Genomic DNA, 16,173 nt, shown 5'->3' on the forward strand with positions numbered 1-16,173 from the left:
CTTTTAAGTCACTTTTAACCATAAGCCAAATCTTGAGTTTTGGCTCCCTAGAAGCATGAAAATGACGATAACGATGCTCATTTTATCTCCAAAAGTGATGATCAACCTCTGAGAGTCAAAATTAGTTGAAAGACGAAAAATTTCAAAACGGACCATTTTGGTCATCTCAGAGCAATTTCATCAGGTCGCGGGTCATCGATCGTTTTGCATGAAAAATTGAACGTTCTCGCATGAACAATAATTTACTCTAAATGTTGTTTATATCTCTTCCTGCAGTGAATTAACACGTTTTAAGCCCTCGAAGTGAGCATTTGGGTCCTTTTAAGTCACTTTTAACCATAAGCCAAATCTTGAGTTTTGGCTCCCTAGAAGCATGAAAATGACTATAACGATGCTCATTTTATCTCCAAAAGTGATGATCCACCTCTGAGAGTCAAAATTAGTTGAAAGATGAACTTTTTCAAAACGGACCATTTTGGTCATCTCAGAGCAATTTCATCAGGTCGCGGGTCATCGATCGTTTTGCATGAAAAATTGAACGTTCTCGCATGAACATTAATTCACCCTAAATATTGTTTATATCTCTTTCCGCAGTGAATAAACACGTTTTAAGCCCTCAAAGTGAGCATTTGGGTCCTTTTAAGTCACTTTTAACCATAAGCCAAATCTTGAGTTTTGGCTCCCTAGAAGCATGAAAATGACGATAACGATGCTCATTTTATCTCCAAAAGTGATGATCCACCTCTGAGAGTCAAAATTAGTTGAAAGATGAACATTTTCAAAACGGACCATTTTGGTCTTCTCAGAGCAATTTCATCAGGTCGCGGGTCATCGATTGTTTTGCATGAAAAATTGAACGTTCTCGCATGAACATTAATTCACTCTAACTATTGTTTATATCTCTTCCGGCAGTGAATAAACACGTTTTAAGCCCTCGAAGTGAGCATTTTGGGCCTTTTAAGTCACTTTTAACCATGAGCCAAATCTTGAGTTTTGGCTCCCTAGAAGCATGAAAATGACGATAACGATGCTCATTTTATCTCCAAAAGTGATGATCAACCTCTGAGAGTCAAAATTAGTTGAAAGATGAACATTTTCAAAACGTAACATTTTGGTCATCTCAGAGCAATTTCATCAGGTCGCGGGTCATCGATCGTTTTGAATGAAAAATTGAACGTTCTCGCATGAACTATAATTTACTCTAAATGTTGTTTATATCTCTTCCCGCAGTGAATAAACACGCTTTAAGCCCTTGAAGTGAGCATTTGGGTCCTTTTAAGTCACTTTTAACCATAAGCCAAATCTTGAGTTTTGGCTCCCTAGAAGCATGAAAATGACGATAACGATGCTCATTTTATCTCCAAAAGTGATGATCCACCTCTGAGAGTCAAAATTAGTTGAAAGATGAAAATTTTCAAAACGGAACATTTTGGTAATCTCAGAGTCATTTCATCAGGTCGCGGGTCATCGATCATTTTGCATGAAAAATTGAACGTTCTCGCATGAACATTAATTCACTCTAACTATTGTTTATATCTCTTCCCGCAGTGAATAAACACGTTTTAAGCCCTCGAAGTGAGCATTTGGGTCCTTTTAAGTCACTTTTAACCATAAGCCAAATCTTGAGTTTTGGCTCCCTAGAAGCATGAAAATGACGATAACGATGCTCATTTTATCTCCAAAAGTGATGATCCACCTCTGAGAGTCAAAATTAGTTGAAAGATGAACTTTTTCAAAACGGAACATTTTGGTCATCTCAGAGTCATTTCATCAGGTCGCGGGTCATCGATCGTTTTGCATGAAAAATTGAAGGTTCTCGCATGAACATTAATTCACTCTAAATATTGTTTATATCTCTTTCCGCAGTGAATAAACACGTTTTAAGCCCTCAAAGTGAGCATTTGGGTCCTTTTAAGTCACTTTTAACCATAAGCCAAATCTTGTGTTTTGGCTCCCTAGAAGCATGAAAATGACGATAATGATGCTCATTTTATCTCCAAAAGTGATGATCAACCTCTGAGAGTCAAAATTAGTTGAAAGATGAAAATTTTCAAAACGGACCATTTTGGTCATCTCAGAGCAATTTCATCAGGTCGCGGGTCATCGATCGTTTTGCATGAAAAATTAAACGTTCTCGCATGAACAATAATTTACTCTAAATGTTGTTTATATCTCTTCCCGCAGTGAATAAACACGTTTTAAGCCCTCGAAGTGAGCATTTGGGTCCTTTTAAGTCACTTTTAACCATAAGCCAAATCTTGAGTTTTGGCTCCCTAGAAGCATGAAAATGACGATAACGATGCTCATTTTATCTCCAAAAGTGATGATCCACCTCTGAGAGTCAAAATTAGTTGAAAGATGAACTTTTTCAAAACGGAACATTTTGGTCATCTCAGAGTCATTTCATCAGGTCGCGGGTCATCGATCGTTTTGCATGAAAAATTGAACGTTCTTGCATGAACATTAATTCACTCTAAATATTGTTTATATCTCTTTCCGCAGTGAATAAACACGTTTTAAGCCCTGAAAGTGAGCATTTGGGTCCTTTTAAGTCACTTTTAACCATAAGCCAAATCTTGAGTTTTGGCTCCCTAGAAGCATGAAAATGACGATAACGATGCTCATTTTATCTCCAAAAGTGATGATCAACCTCTGAGAGTCAAAATTAGTTGAAAGACGAAAAATTTCAAAACGGACCATTTTGGTCATCTCAGAGCAATTTCATCAGGTCGCGGGTCATCGATCGTTTTGCATGAAAAATTGAACGTTCTCCCATGAACAATAATTTACTCTAAATGTTGTTTATATCTCTTCCTGCAGTGAATTAACACGTTTTAAGCCCTCGAAGTGAGCATTTGGGTCCTTTTAAGTCACTTTTAACCATAAGCCAAATCTTGAGTTTTGGCTCCCTAGTAGCATGAAAATGACTATAACGATGCTCATTTTATCTCCAAAAGTGATGATCCACCTCTGAGAGTCAAAATTAGTTGAAAGATGAACTTTTTCAAAACGGACCATTTTGGTCATCTCAGAGCAATTTCATCAGGTCGCGGGTCATCGATCGTTTTGCATGAAAAATTGAACGTTCTCGCATGAACATTAATTCACTCTAAATATTGTTTATATCTCTTTCCGCAGTGAATAAACACGTTTTAAGCCCTCAAAGTGAGCATTTGGGTCCTTTTAAGTCACTTTTAACCATAAGCCAAATCTTGAGTTTTGGCTCCCTAGAAGCATGAAAATGACGATAACGATGCTCATTTTATCTCCAAAAGTGATGATCTACCTCTGAGAGTCAAAATTAGTTGAAAGATGAACATTTTCAAAACGGACCATTTTGGTCATCTCAGAGCAATTTCATCAGGTCGCGGGTCATCGATTGTTTTGCATGAAAAATTGAACGTTCTCGCATGAACATTAATTCACTCTAACTATTGTTTATATCTCTTCCGGCAGTGAATAAACACGTTTTAAGCCCTCGAAGTGAGCATTTTAGGCCTTTTAAGTCACTTTTAACCATGAGCCAAATCTTGAGTTTTGGCTCCCTAGAAGCATGAAAATGACGATAACGATGCTCATTTTATCTCCAAAAGTGATGATCAACCTCTGAGAGTCAAAATTAGTTGAAAGATGAACATTTTCAAAACGTAACATTTTGGTCATCTCAGAGCAATTTCATCAGGTCGCGGGTCATCGATCGTTTTGAATGAAAAATTGAACGTTCTCGCATGAACTATAATTTACTCTAAATGTTGTTTATATCTCTTCCCGCAGTGAATAAACACGCTTTAAGCCCTCGAAGTGAGCATTTGGGTCCTTTTAAGTCACTTTTAACCATAAGCCAAATCTTGAGTTTTGGCTCCCTAGAAGCATGAAAATGACGATAACGATGCTCATTTTATCTCCAAAAGTGATGATCCACCTCTGAGAGTCAAAATTAGTTGAAAGATGAACTTTTTCAAAACGGAACATTTTGGTCATCTCAGAGTCATTTCATCAGGTCGCGGGTCATCGATCGTTTTGCATGAAAAATTGAACGTTCTCGCATGAACATTAATTCACTCTAAATATTGTTTATATCTCTTTCCGCAGTGAATAAACACGTTTTAAGCCCTGAAAGTGAGCATTTGGGTCCTTTTAAGTCACTTTTAACCATAAGCCAAATCTTGAGTTTTGGCTCCCTAGAAGCATGAAAATGACGATAACGATGCTCATTTTATCTCCAAAAGTGATGATCAACCTCTGAGAGTCAAAATTAGTTTAAAGACGAAAAATTTCAAAACGGACCATTTTGGTCATCTCAAAGCAATTTCATCATTTCGCGGGTCATCGATCGTTTTGCATGAAAAATTGAACGTTCTCCCATGAACAATAATTTACTCTAAATGTTGTTTATATCTCTTCCTGCAGTGAATTAACACGTTTTAAGCCCTCGAAGTGAGCATTTGGGTCCTTTTAAGTCACTTTTAACCATAAGCCAAATCTTGAGTTTTGGCTCCCTAGTAGCATGAAAATGACTATAACGATGCTCATTTTATCTCCAAAAGTGATGATCCACCTCTGAGAGTCAAAATTAGTTGAAAGATGAACTTTTTCAAAACGGACCATTTTGGTCATCTCAGAGCAATTTCATCAGGTCGCGGGTCATCGATCGTTTTGCATGAAAAATTGAACGTTCTCGCATGAACATTAATTCACTCTAAATATTGTTTATATCTCTTTCCGCAGTGAATAAACACGTTTTAAGCCCTCAAAGTGAGCATTTGGGTCCTTTTAAGTCACTTTTAACCATAAGCCAAATCTTGAGTTTTGACTCCCTAGAAGCATGAAAATGACGATAACGATGCTAATTTTATCTCCAAAAGTGATGATCTACCTCTGAGAGTCAAAATTAGTTGAAAGATGAACATTTTCAAAACGGACCATTTTGGTCATCTCAGAGCAATTTCATCAGGTCGCGGGTCATCGATTGTTTTGCATGAAAAATTGAACGTTCTCGCATGAACATTAATTCACTCTAACTATTGTTTATATCTCTTCCGGCAGTGAATAAACACGTTTTAAGCCCTCGAAGTGAGCATTTTAGGCCTTTTAAGTCACTTTTAACCATGAGCCAAATCTTGAGTTTTGGCTCCCTAGAAGCATGAAAATGACGATAACGATGCTCATTTTATCTCCAAAAGTGATGATCAACCTCTGAGAGTCAAAATTAGTTGTAAGATGAACATTTTCAAAACGTAACATTTTGGTCATCTCAGAGCAATTTCATCAGGTCGCGGGTCATCGATCGTTTTGAATGAAAAATTGAACGTTCTCGCATGAACTATAATTTACTCTAAATGTTGTTTATATCTCTTCCCGCAGTGAATAAACACGCTTTAAGCCCTCGAAGTGAGCATTTGGGTCCTTTTAAGTCACTTTTAACCATAAGCCAAATCTTGAGTTTTGGCTCCCTAGAAGCATGAAAATGACGATAACGATGCTCATTTTATCTCCAAAAGTGATGATCCACCTCTGAGAGTCAAAATTAGTTGAAAGATGAAAATTTTCAAAACGGAACATTTTGGTAATCTCAGAGTCATTTCATCAGGTCGCGGGTCATCGATCATTTTGCATGAAAAATTGAACGTTCTCGCATGAACATTAATTCACTCTAACTATTGTTTATATCTCTTCCCGCAGTGAATAAACACGTTTTAAGCCCTCGAAGTGAGCATTTGGGTCCTTTTAAGTCACTTTTAACCATAAGCCAAATCTTGAGTTTTGGCTCCCTAGAAGCATGAAAATGACGATAACGATGCTCATTTTATCTCCAAAAGTGATGATCCACCTCTGAGAGTCAAAATTAGTTGAAAGATGAAAATTTTCAAAACGGACCATTTTGGTCATCTCAGAGTCATTTCATCAGGTCGCGGGTCATCGATCGTTTTGCATGAAAAATTGAACGTTCTCGCATGAACAATAATTTACTCTAAATGTTGTTTATATCTCTTCCCGCAGTGAATAAACACGTTTTAAGCCCTCCAAGTGAGCATTTGTGTCCTTTTAAGTCACTTTTAACCATAAGCCAAATCTTGAGTTTTGGCTCCCTAGAAGCATGAAAATGACGATAACGATGCTCATTTTATCTCCAAAAGTGATGATCCACCTCTGAGAGTCAAAATTAGTTGAAAGATGAACTTTTTCAAAACGGAACATTTTGGTCATCTCAGAGTCAATTCATCAGGTCGCGGGTCATCGATCGTTTTGCATGAAAAATTGAACGTTCTCGCATGAACATTAATTCACTCTAAAAATTGTTTATATCTCTTTCCGCAGTGAATAAACACGTTTTAAGCCCTCAAAGTGAGCATTTGGGTCCTTTTAAGTCACTTTTAACCATAAGCCAAATCTTGTGTTTTGGCTCCCTAGAAGCATGAAAATGACGATAATGATGCTCATTTTATCTCCAAAAGTGATGATCAACCTCTGAGTCAAAATTAGTTGAAAGATGAAAATGTTCAAAACGGACCATTTTGGTCATCTCAGAGCAATTTCATCAGGTCGCGGGTCATCGATTGTTTTGCATGAAAAATTGAACGTTCTCGCATGAACATTAATTCACTCTAAAAATTGTTTATATCTCTTTCCGCAGTGAATAAACACATTTTAAGCCCTCAAAGTGAGCATTTGGGTCCTTTTAAGTCACTTTTAACCATAAGCCAAATCTTGTGTTTTGGCTCCCTAGAAGCATGAAAATGACGATAATGATGCTCATTTTATCTCCAAAAGTGATGATCAACCTCTGAGAGTCAAAATTAGTTGAAAGATGAAAATTTTCAAAACGGACCATTTTGGTCATCTCAGAGCAATTTCATCAGGTCGCGGGTCATCGATCGTTTTGCATGAAAAATTAAACGTTCTCGCATGAACAATAATTTACTCTAAATGTTGTTTATATCTCTTCCCGCAGTGAATAAACACGTTTTAAGCCCTCGAAGTGAGCATTTGGGTCCTTTTAAGTCACTTTTAACCATAAGCCAAATCTTGAGTTTTGGCTCCCTAGAAGCATGAAAATGACGATAACGATGCTCATTTTATCTCCAAAAGTGATGATCCACCTCTGAGAGTCAAAATTAGTTGAAAGATGAACTTTTTCAAAACTGAACATTTTGGTCATCTCAGAGTCATTTCATCAGGTCGCGGGTCATCGATCGTTTTGCATGAAAAATTGAACGTTCTCGCATGAACATTAATTCACTCTAAATATTGTTTATATCTCTTTCCGCAGTGAATAAACACGTTTTAAGCCCTCAAAGTGAGCATTTGGGTCCTTTTAAGTCACTTTTAACCATAAGCCAAATCTTGAGTTTTGGCTCCCTAGAAGCATGAAAATGACGATAACGATGCTCATTTTATCTCCAAAAGTGATGATCAACCTCTGAGAGTCAAAATTAGTTGAAAGACGAAAAATTTCAAAACGGACCATTTTGGTCATCTCAGAGCAATTTCATCAGGTCGCGGGTCATCGATCGTTTTGCATGAAAAATTGAACGTTCTCGCATGAACAATAATTTACTCTAAATGTTGTTTATATCTCTTCCTGCAGTGAATTAACACGGTTTAAGCCCTCGAAGTGAGCATTTGGGTCCTTTTAAGTCACTTTTAACCATAAGCCAAATCTTGAGTTTTGGCTCCCTAGAAGCATGAAAATGACTATACCGATGCTCATTTTATCTCCAAAAGTGATGATCCACCTCTGAGAGTCAAAATTAGTTGAAAGATGAACTTTTTCAAAACTGACCATTTTGGTCATCTCAGAGCAATTTCATCAGGTCGCGGGTCATCGATCGTTTTGCATGAAAAATTGAACGTTCTCGCATGAACATTAATTCACTCTAAATATTGTTTATATCTCTTTCCGCAGTGAATAAACACGTTTTAAGCCCTCAAAGTGAGCATTTGGGTCCTTTTAAGTCACTTTTAACCATAAGCCAAATCTTGAGTTTTGGCTCCCCTAGAAGCATGAAAATGACGATAACGATGCTCATTTTATCTCCAAAAGTGATGATCCACCTCTGAGAGTCAAAATTAGTTGAAAGATGAACATTTTCAAAACGGACCATTTTGGTCATCTCAGAGCAATTTCATCAGGTCGCGGGTCATCGATTGTTTTGCATGAAAAATTGAACGTTCTCGCATGAACATTAATTCACTCTAACTATTGTTTATATCTCTTCCGGCAGTGAATAAACACGTTTTAAGCCCTCGAAGTGAGCATTTTGGGCCTTTTAAGTCACTTTTAACCATGAGCCAAATCTTGAGTTTTGGCTCCCTAGAAGCATGAAAATGACGATAACGATGCTCATTTTATCTCCAAAAGTGATGATCAACCTCTGAGAGTCAAAATTAGTTGAAAGATGAACATTTTCAAAACGTAACATTTTGGTCATCTCAGAGCAATTTCATCAGGTCGCGGGTCATCTATCGTTTTGAATGAAAAATTGAACGTTCTCGCATGAACAATAATTTACTCTAAATGTTGTTTATATCTCTTCCCGCAGTGAATAAACACGCTTTAAGCCCTCGAAGTGAGCATTTGGGTCCTTTTAAGTCACTTTTAACCATAAGCCAAATCTTGAGTTTTGGCTCTCTAGAAGCATGAAAATGACGATAACGATGCTCATTTTATCTCCAAAAGTGATGATCAACCTCTGAGAGTCAAAATTAGTTGAAAGATGAACATTTTCAAAACGTAACATTTTGGTCATCTCAGAGCAATTTCATCAGGTCGCGGGTCATCGATCGATTTGAATGAAAAATTGAACGTTCTCGCATGAACTATAATTTACTCTAAATGTTGTTTATATCTCTTCCCGCAGTGAATAAACACGTTTTAAGCCCTCGAAGTGAGCATTTGGGTCCTTTTAAGTCACTTTTAACCATAAGCCAAATCTTGAGTTTTGGCTCCCTAGAAGCATGAAAATGACGATAACGATGCTCATTTTATCTCCAAAAGTGATGATCAACCTCTGAGAGTCAAAATTAGTTGAAAGATGAAAATTTTCAAAACGGACCATTTTGGTCATCTCAGAGTAATTTCATCAGGTCGCGGGTCATCGATCGTTTTGCATGAAAAATTGAACGTTCTCGCATGAACAATAATTTACTCTAAATGTTGTTTATATCTCTTCCCGCAGTGAATAAACACGTTTTAAGCCCTCCAAGTGAGCATTTGTGTCCTTTTAAGTCACTTTTAACCATAAGCCAAATCTTGAGTTTTGGCTCCCTAGAAGCATGAAAATGACGATAACGATGCTCATTTTATCTCCAAAAGTGATGATCCACCTCTGAGAGTCAAAATTAGTTGAAAGATGAACTTTTTCAAAACGGAACATTTTGGTCATCTCAGAGTCAATTCATCAGGTCGCGGGTCATCGATCGTTTTGCATGAAAAATTGAACGTTCTCGCATGAACATTAATTCACTCTAAAAATTGTTCATATCTCTTTCCGCAGTGAATAAACACGTTTTAAGCCCTCAAAGTGAGCATTTGGGTCCTTTTAAGTCACTTTTAACCATAAGCCAAATCTTGTGTTTTGGCTCCCTAGAAGCATGAAAATGACGATAATGATGCTCATTTTATCTCCAAAAGTGATGATCAACCTCTGAGAGTCAAAATTAGTTGAAAGATGAAAATTTTCAAAACGGACCATTTTGGTCATCTCAGAGCAATTTCATCAGGTCGCGGGTCATCGATTGTTTTGCATGAAAAATTGAACATTCTCGCATGAACATTAATTCACTCTAAAAATTGTTTATATCTCTTTCCGCAGTGAATAAACACGTTTTAAGCCCTCAAAGTGAGCATTTGGGTCCTTTTAAGTCACTTTTAACCATAAGCCAAATCTTGTGTTTTGGCTCCCTAGAAGCATGAAAATGACGATAATGATGCTCATTTTATCTCCAAAAGTGATGATCAACCTCTGAGAGTCAAAATTAGTTGAAAGATGAAAATTTTCAAAACGGACCATTTTGGTCATCTCAGAGCAATTTCATCAGGTCGCGGGTCATCGATCGTTTTGCATGAAAAATTAAACGTTCTCGCATGAACAATAATTTACTCTAAATGTTGTTTATATCTCTTCCCGCAGTGAATAAACACATTTTAAGCCCTCGAAGTGAGCATTTGGGTCCTTTTAAGTCACTTTTAACCATAAGCCAAATCTTGAGTTTTGGCTCCCTAGAAGCATGAAAATGACGATAACGATGCTCATTTTATCTCCAAAAGTGATGATCCACCTCTGAGAGTCAAAATTAGTTGAAAGATGAACTTTTTCAAAACTGAACATTTTGGTCATCTCAGAGTCATTTCATCAGGTCGCGGGTCATCGATCGTTTTGCATGAAAAATTGAACGTTCTCGCATGAACATTAATTCACTCTAAATATTGTTTATATCTCTTTCCGCAGTGAATAAACACGTTTTAAGCCCTCAAAGTGAGCATTTGGGTCCTTTTAAGTCACTTTTAACCATAAGCCAAATCTTGAGTTTTGGCTCCCTAGAAGCATGAAAATGACGATAACGATGCTCATTTTATCTCCAAAAGTGATGATCAACCTCTGAGAGTCAAAATTAGTTGAAAGACGAAAAATTTCAAAACGGACCATTTTGGTCATCTCAGAGCAATTTCATCAGGTCGCGGGTCATCGATCGTTTTGCATGAAAAATTGAACGTTCTCGCATGAACAATAATTTACTCTAAATGTTGTTTATATCTCTTCCTGCAGTGAATTAACACGGTTTAAGCCCTCGAAGTGAGCATTTGGGTCCTTTTAAGTCACTTTTAACCATAAGTCAAATCTTGAGTTTTGGCTCCCTAGAAGCATGAAAATGACTATAACGATGCTCATTTTATCTCCAAAAGTGATGATCCACCTCTGAGAGTCAAAATTAGTTGAAAGATGAACTTTTTCAAAACGGACCATTTTGGTCATCTCAGAGCAATTTCATCAGGTCGCGGGTCATCGATCGTTTTGCATGAAAAATTGAACGTTCTCGCATGAACATTAATTCACTCTAAATATTGTTTATATCTCTTTCCGCAGTGAATAAACACGTTTTAAGCCCTCAAAGTGAGCATTTGGGTCCTTTTAAGTCACTTTTAACCATAAGCCAAATCTTGAGTTTTGGCTCCCTAGAAGCATGAAAATGACGATAACGATGCTCATTTTATCTCCAAAAGTGATGATCCACCTCTGAGAGTCAAAATTAGTTGAAAGATGAACTTTTTCAAAACTGAACATTTTGGTCATCTCAGAGTCATTTCATCAGGTCGCGGGTCATCGATCGTTTTGCATGAAAAATTGAATGTTCTCGCATGAACATTAATTCACTCTAAATATTGTTTATATCTCTTTCCGCAGTGAATAAACACGTTTTAAGCCCTCAAAGTGAGCATTTGGGTCCTTTTAAGTCACTTTTAACCATAAGCCAAATCTTGAGTTTTGGCTCCCTAGAAGCATGAAAATGACGATAACGATGCTCATTTTATCTCCAAAAGTGATGATCAACCTCTGAGAGTCAAAATTAGTTGAAAGACGAAAAATTTCAAAACGGACCATTTTGGTCATCTCAGAGCAATTTCATCAGGTCGCGGGTCATCGATCGTTTTGCATGAAAAATTGAACGTTCTCGCATGAACAATAATTTACTCTAAATGTTGTTTATATCTCTTCCTGCAGTGAATTAACACGGTTTAAGCCCTCGAAGTGAGCATTTGGGTCCTTTTAAGTCACTTTTAACCATAAGCCAAATCTTGAGTTTTGGCTCCCTAGAAGCATGAAAATGACTATAACGATGCTCATTTTATCTCCAAAAGTGATGATCCACCTCTGAGAGTCAAAATTAGTTGAAAGATGAACTTTTTCAAAACGGACCATTTTGGTCATCTCAGAGCAATTTCATCAGGTCGCGGGTCATCGATTGTTTTGCATGAAAAATTGAACGTTCTCGCATGAACATTAATTCACTCTAACTATTGTTTATATCTCTTCCGGCAGTGAATAAACACGTTTTAAGCCCTCGAAGTGAGCATTTTGGGCCTTTTAAGTCACTTTTAACCATGAGCCAAATCTTGAGTTTTGGCTCCCTAGAAGCATGAAAATGACGATAACGATGCTCATTTTATCTCCAAAAGTGATGATCAACCTCTGAGAGTCAAAATTAGTTGAAAGATGAACATTTTCAAAACGTAACATTTTGGTCATCTCAGAGCAATTTCATCAGGTCGCGGGTCATCTATCGTTTTGAATGAAAAATTGAACGTTCTCGCATGAACATTAATTCACTCTAAATATTGTTTATATCTCTTTCCGCAGTGAATAAACACGTTTTAAGCCCTCAAAGTGAGCATTTGGGTCCTTTTAAGTCACTTTTAACCATAAGCCAAATCTTGTGTTTTGGCTCCCTAGAAGCATGAAATTGACGATAATGATGCTCATTTTATCTCCAAAAGTGATGATCAACCTCTGAGAGTCAAAATTAGTTGAAAGATGAAAATTTTCAAAACGGACCATTTTGGTCATCTCAGAGCAATTTCATCAGGTCGCGGGTCATCGATCGTTTTGCATGAAAAATTAAACGTTCTCGCATGAACAATAATTTACTCTAAATGTTGTTTATATCTCTTCCCGCAGTGAATAAACACGTTTTAAGCCCTCGAAGTGAGCATTTGGGTCCTTTTAAGTCACTTTTAACCATAAGCCAAATCTTGAGTTTTGGCTCCCTAGAAGCATGAAAATGACGATAACGATGCTCATTTTATCTCCAAAAGTGATGATCCACCTCTGAGAGTCAAAATTAGTTGAAAGATGAACTTTTTCAAAACGGACCATTTTGGTCATCTCAGAGCAATTTCATCAGGTCGCGGGTCATCGATCGTTTTGCATGAAAAATTGAACGTTCTCGCATGAACATTAATTCACTCTAAATATTGTTTATATCTCTTTCCGCAGTGAATAAACACGCTTTAAGCCCTCGAAGTGAGCATTTGGGTCCTTTTAAGTCACTTTTAACCATAAGCCAAATCTTGAGTTTTGGCTCCCTAGAAGCATGAAAATGACGATAACGATGCTCATTTTATCTCCAAAAGTGATGATCCACCTCTGAGAGTCAAAATTAGTTGAAAGATCAAAATTTTCAAAACGGAACATTTTGGTCATCTCAGAGTCATTTCATCAGGTCGCGGGTCATCGATCGTTTTGCATGAAAAATTGAACGTTCTCGCATGAACATTAATTCACTCTAAATATTGTTTATATCTCTTTCCGCAGTGAATAAACACGTTTTAAGCCCTCAAAGTGAGCATTTGGGTCCTTTTAAGTCACTTTTAACCATAAGCCAAATCTTGAGTTTTGGCTCCCTAGAAGCATGAAAATGACGATAACGATGCTCATTTTATCTCCAAAAGTGATGATCCACCTCTGAGAGTCAAAATTAGTTGAAAGATGAACTTTTTCAAAACTGAACATTTTGGTCATCTCAGAGTCATTTCATCAGGTCGCGGGTCATCGATCGTTTTGCATGAAAAATTGAACGTTCTCGCATGAACATTAATTCACTCTAAATATTGTTTATATCTCTTTCCGCAGTGACTAAACACGTTTTAAGCCCTCAAAGTGAGCATTTGGGTCCTTTTAAGTCACTTTTAACCATAAGCCAAATCTTGAGTTTTGGCTCCCTAGAAGCATGAAAATGACGATAACGATGCTCATTTTATCTCCAAAAGTGATGATCAACCTCTGAGAGTCAAAATTAGTTGAAAGACGAAAAATTTCAAAACGGACCATTTTGGTTATCTCAGAGCAATTTCATCAGGTCGCGGGTCATCGATCGTTTTGCATGAAAAATTGAACGTTCTCGCATGAACAATAATTTACTCTAAATGTTGTTTATATCTCTTCCTGCAGTGAATTAACACGGTTTAAGCCCTCGAAGTGAGCATTTGGGTCCTTTTAAGTCACTTTTAACCATAAGCCAAATCTTGAGTTTTGGCTCCCTAGAAGCATGAAAATGACTATAACGATGCTCATTTTATCTCCAAAAGTGATGATCCACCTCTGAGAGTCAAAATTAGTTGAAAGATGAACTTTTTCAAAACGGACCATTTTGGTCATCTCAGAGCAATTTCATCAGGTCGCGGGTCATCGATTGTTTTGCATGAAAAATTGAACGTTCTCGCATGAACATTAATTCACTCTAACTATTGTTTATATCTCTTCCGGCAGTGAATAAACACGTTTTAAGCCCTCGAAGTGAGCATTTTGGGCCTTTTAAGTCACTTTTAACCATGAGCCAAATCTTGAGTTTTGGCTCCCTAGAAGCATGAAAATGACGATAACGATGCTCATTTTATCTCCAAAAGTGATGATCAACCTCTGAGAGTCAAAATTAGTTGAAAGATGAACATTTTCAAAACGTAACATTTTGGTCATCTCAGAGCAATTTCATCAGGTCGCGGGTCATCTATCGTTTTGAATGAAAAATTGAACGTTCTCGCATGAACATTAATTCACTCTAAATATTGTTTATATCTCTTTCCGCAGTGAATAAACACGTTTTAAGCCCTCAAAGTGAGCATTTGGGTCCTTTTAAGTCACTTTTAACCATAAGCCAAATCTTGTGTTTTGGCTCCCTAGAAGCATGAAATTGACGATAATGATGCTCATTTTATCTCCAAAAGTGATGATCAACCTCTGAGAGTCAAAATTTGTTGAAAGATGAACATTTTCAAAACGGACCATTTTGGTCATCTCAGAGCAATTTCATCAGGTCGCGGGTCATCGATCGTTTTGCATGAAAAATTAAACGTTCTCGCATGAACAATAATTTACTCTAAATGTTGTTTATATCTCTTCCCGCAGTGAATAAACACGTTTTAAGCCCTCGAAGTGAGCATTTGGGTCCTTTTAAGTCACTTTTAACCATAAGCCAAATCTTGAGTTTTGGCTCCCTAGAAGCATGAAAATGACGATAACGATGCTCATTTTATCTCCAAAAGTGATGATCCACCTCTGAGAGTCAAAATTAGTTGAAAGATGAACTTTTTCAAAACGGACCATTTTGGTCATCTCAGAGCAATTTCATCAGGTCGCGGGTCATCGATCGTTTTGCATGAAAAATTGAACGTTCTCGCATGAACATTAATTCACTCTAAATATTGTTTATATCTCTTTCCGCAGTGAATAAACACGCTTTAAGCCCTCGAAGTGAGCATTTGGGTCCTTTTAAGTCACTTTTAACCATAAGCCAAATCTTGAGTTTTGGCTCCCTAGAAGCATGAAAATGACGATAACGATGCTCATTTTATCTCCAAAAGTGATGATCCACATCTGAGAGTCAAAATTAGTTGAAAGATGAAAATTTTCAAAACGGAACATTTTGGTAATCTCAGAGTCATTTCATCAGGTCGCGGGTCATCGATCGTTTTGCATGAAAAATTGAACGTTCTCGTATGAACATTAATTCACTCTAACTATTGTTTATATCTCTTCCCGCAGTGAATAAACACGTTTTAAGCCCTCGAAGTGAGCATTTGGGTCCTTTTAAGTCACTTTTAACCATAAGCCAAATCTTGAGTTTTGGCTCCCTAGAAGCATGAAAATGACGATAACGATGCTCATTTTATCTCCAAAAGTGATGATCCACCTCTGAGAGTCAAAATTAGTTGAAAGATGAACTTTTTCAAAACGGAACATTTTGGTCTTCTCAGAGTCATTTCATCAGGTCGCGGGTCATCGATCGTTTTGCATGAAAAATTGAACGTTCTCGCATGAACATTAATTCACTCTAAATATTGTTTATATCCCTTTCCGCAGTGAATAAACACGTTTTAAGCCCTCAAAGTGAGCATTTGGGTCCTTTTAAGTCACTTTTAACCATAAGCCAAATCTTGAGTTTTGGCTCCCTAGAAGCATGAAAATGACGATAACGATGCTAATTTTATCTCCAAAAGTGATGATCAACCTCTGAGAGTCAAAATTAGTTGAAAGATGAAAATTTTCAAAACGGACCATTTTGGTCATCTCAGAGCAATTTCATCAGGTCGCGGGTCATCGATCGTTTTGCATGAAAAATTGAACGTTCTCGCATGAACAATAATTTACTCTAAATGTTGTTTATATCTCTTCCTGC

Source organism: Lissotriton helveticus, chromosome 8, assembly GCF_964261635.1.
Source record: "Lissotriton helveticus chromosome 8, aLisHel1.1, whole genome shotgun sequence".
Classification (NCBI taxonomy): domain Eukaryota; kingdom Metazoa; phylum Chordata; class Amphibia; order Caudata; family Salamandridae; genus Lissotriton; species Lissotriton helveticus.